At 46.2% G+C, this 3739-nt stretch overlaps 1 long non-coding RNA gene across 1 annotated transcript in view; it reads right to left on the bottom strand.

Moving 5' to 3' along the window:
- Positions 1–2708: 2708 nt before the first annotated feature.
- LOC107724832 (uncharacterized) overlaps positions 2709–3739 on the bottom strand; it is a 9201-nt gene continuing 8170 nt past the window's right edge. The window contains exon 2 of the long non-coding RNA XR_001638053.1: positions 2709–2775. This is a non-coding gene — a long non-coding RNA (uncharacterized LOC107724832). The remainder of the gene's footprint in view (positions 2776–3739) is intronic.

Here is a 3739-nt window from a genome sequence, read left to right as displayed (position 1 = left end):
AGTGCTGCACGGGACTCGGTCAGGAAGAATGTCTCCAAAGAAGTGTGTTTTTGGTTGTAAGGGAAAGATAACTTTGTTCAGTTTCCTAAAGAACCCAGTGTTGATACTGAAAGATGGAGCGGTCCCAGCTATAAAAGATCCCGGTCATGATTCAGAACTGCAGACGGTAAGTGAAACAGCATCAAATTTGTGTTTTGTTGGCGATCAGCACAAGTGGTCGTCACTCTTTAGCTCCGCCCACGGCGCGCCTCCAGAAGCTCTGTTTTTTCCGGAGAGAATCGTAAAGCTGAATATTTCTTTTATAAATATGATAAAACTAAAGACTTTTTGGAGATATGAAGGATGCAGTACTACTCTATATGTACTCAAGATTAACATGAGATTGGGTGAAACTGTGTGTGTTATGCCCCCTTTAAGGAATAGCATTACAATTTAAATTTAGCTGAAAAACCTATAATGTTAAATGGCAGGCTCAAATAGGGTGACCTGTGTCTTGTGCTACATTTGTATGGATTGTTTTTTTTTTTAAATCTTAGATGTCATAATATTTGGTGGACAAATAATACAGGTGTCACGCCCCTGGACTGTCTTTGCTGTGTTTTCCCTCCCCATGTGCTCCGTGACCCAGTTTCTCCCCTGTCTAATTAGTCATTCTGTTCACCTGTGTTCCTCCCAATTCCCTCGTTATCCTGTGTATTTAAGCCCCAGTCTGTTCAGTCTGTGTTTGTCGGGTCTACTTGTTGGATTACGTGTGTTTACCCCTGTTCCATGTTGTGGATTTACCCCTGTGATTCTCTTATTAAATACCGTTTATGTTATCCACGTCTCCATCGTTCCTTCCTGCAGCGGATCGTGATAGAAGACCCGACCAAGAACAGTTAATTCTGCATGTTTTCCCCTCTGTTTATTTTTCGTGTTTACTCAGTGTTATTTGTTTCTGTTGTGTTTCCCCATGGATCCACTCACCCGCCCGGAATACCACCTCCTCCTCCTGCTGGAGCAGGGGGAAAGATCGCTCGAGGACCATACAAGATTGTTCCTGGTCCTTGCTAATACCACCTGCTACCCGGACGACATGCTCTGCGCGTTCTACGATGCCAGCATGAATCCCGTGTGCAGACCGCCATCGTCCGAAGATGGTCCTCGAGTGGATTTCGCCGCCTTTGTGGAGTGGATTCTGGCGAGAAACAGATCCACTCCGGACCCAGAGCCCAGCCCACCATTTCCCCGCTGCAAAGCGCACGAGCCCGACCCCACCATTGACGGAGAGCCCGAGCCCGCCACGACCGATGAGCCATCGCCGCACGGAGCGACAGAGCAACGGATCGCCACGGAGCCAGAGCTGCATAACGCCCACCACGAGGGAGAAAGCCGAGGCCAGTGAGTTCTGTCCCCAAGGGCAAGGGCAAGGGTCTGCCATCCTCCATCGTCACCGTGGCTGCAGAATCCCTGGCCTCCACCTCCATCCTCTAAGCCCCGGACTCCGCCTCTGCCCGTCGACCCAGCGGCTCCACCATGGCTCCTAGCTCCCTCCTCTCCACCATGGCCCATCAGTCCACTGGCTCCACCGGGCTCCCTCGTCCCTCCGGCTCCGCCTTGGTCTGTCGTCGACCATCCATCGCCTCTGGACTCCACTCCTCTGGCTGTGCCTCATCCCTCTGTCCCTCCGGCTCTGTCTGTTCAGTCTGTGTTTGTCGGGTCTACTTGTTGGATTAGGTGCGTTTACCCCTGTTCCTGTTGTGGATTTACCCCTGTGATTCTCTTATTAAATATTGTTTATGTTATCCACGTCTCCATCGTTCCTTCCAGCAGCGGATTGTGACAACAGGCTGTTTAATGTCCGGCTCCATTGTGACATATGTCATAGTGTGACAACACTATGAAATTATTTAAATAAACTATATATTTATTTTTTAATAATTGTTAGGTCAGAGTAAATTGTCAATATTTGCTGAATAAAATAGTGCTTTGTTAATGTTAAAATTAAATATCTTTTATATTTTTGTTGTTTAATGAATCATTTTACAATTTAAACTGAGAATAATAGGCTATATTTTAATGGCAGCCTTACAGTAATTGTGAAACTTATCACACACAGGGTAAAAAAATGTCCATGTCCTGTGCTACATTTTTAAGGATGATTTTAATAAATGTTTGCAATGTAGAATATTGGGTGGAAAAAACAACAGTTTGATGGTTTTGTACATTACATTACATTGGTTTACAATTTAAATTCAGCTTAAAACACTATAATAGGCTAATGTAATGGCAGGCTCCATATACAAGTGTGACAACATGCCCCCATTACTCATTCAAGACATTACATTCCACATGCAGTGCACTTCACACTTTGCTGATTCATCTATACAGGCTAAAACTACAATAGAACTCAAAACAGACACTTTCAGCCTCATAGTGTCCAAGTGTGGCGACTTTAGGATTGGTGGAGCACTGGCTGGTGAGTGTATGACACCCTGACAGACGGTACTGACGCTGCTAAGGTCAACAGCAGCTTGATGTGCTCTGTCCTCGAGAGTTCCCAGAGCTCAAAGTGGATCCAGCCACGTCCCAACTGACCGCTGTGATCTCTGGCCAAGTGGCGGCTCTCTCTGCGTGATCAGACGCCGCACCTCTTGTTGGATGGCCAACTGGCCACTTTCCCTGCAATCCAAGGCCAGGGCTCCTCCTGCTTCTGTATGCTCTTTCTATTTTTGCCTTTTGATGTCCGCTGACCAGCCGGCCGTGTCTGTGCCCTGTCAGAGGCAGCCATGGAGACTATATTAAAGAGATTTTCCAAACGAGAACGGTTGAACATAATCACTTATAATCTTACATTCTGGGCCTCTTGATAATGAAATTGGGATGCTTTTTGGCTGAGACGGCCGTCTCTTCGGAGTCTAATTTAGAAAGTCAGAGTGATTCTACAAATGGCAAGAAACCCCAGAGGTCGAAGAGCCAGAATGGAAGGCCGACCACTAGCCATGTGACCATTTAGTTGGAAAAATGCCTAATAGCACCCTTCAATTTAGCCGATAAAGGTATAATTATTGATCTGCACAGCTGTTAGGGGTGTGGATAAAATGGAAACCGGAGAACTGCCGCTCAACGTAATGGAGTGAGGGACAAAGCGGGCATATTAAATCAGATCAGGCCAAAAAATAAAAAATTCAGTGGAGCCCCATCGGAGGCTGTGTCTCAAGCTGTCAGTCTTTTACAAACTAGAAACTGTACTCTGTTTAATGATGTTAATCCTCCAGCGTGCTTCATTTACAAAAACTCCCACATAAGCCAATCGATGTGAGTCACTGACCACATGCAAGTGCTCGGAGGTACATGTGACCTTAGCGCTTTCCAGTGACCTCTGGTCGGTTCGTTCGGTTAGCCATCATGAAAGTAACAGAGATTAAAGTGTGAGAGTGGGAGGACTAAACCAGGTAAAGACTTTCCAGATTGTCAAAGGTATCAATATCTGCATGACAGCCCTGGGCTGGGCCTTGGGTTGCTGCTGTATTTGGAAGGAAAAAAAGAGGCAAAAAATTCATGAAGAAAGGCTATGTAAGAAGTAGAGGTGTGAAAATTAAATGTAATTTCTTGACAGCGGTGTCAGAGAATGGTGCTGGTGAAGTGTGACACGGGATTGTTAGCTGACAAGGCAAGAGGGGAGAATTGTCAACATTACCTTCTTCCCAGCATGCACAGCAGAGTGTGTGTGTGTGGGGTGGGGTGGGGGTGGAGGGTG

Source organism: Sinocyclocheilus rhinocerous, unplaced genomic scaffold, assembly GCF_001515625.1.
Source record: "Sinocyclocheilus rhinocerous isolate Xijiao unplaced genomic scaffold, SAMN03320098_v1.1 scaffold1687, whole genome shotgun sequence".
In the NCBI taxonomy this organism is placed as follows: domain Eukaryota; kingdom Metazoa; phylum Chordata; class Actinopteri; order Cypriniformes; family Cyprinidae; genus Sinocyclocheilus; species Sinocyclocheilus rhinocerous.
Note: the sequence above shows the minus strand (reverse complement) of the source record. Positions and strands in the feature narration are given on the sequence as shown.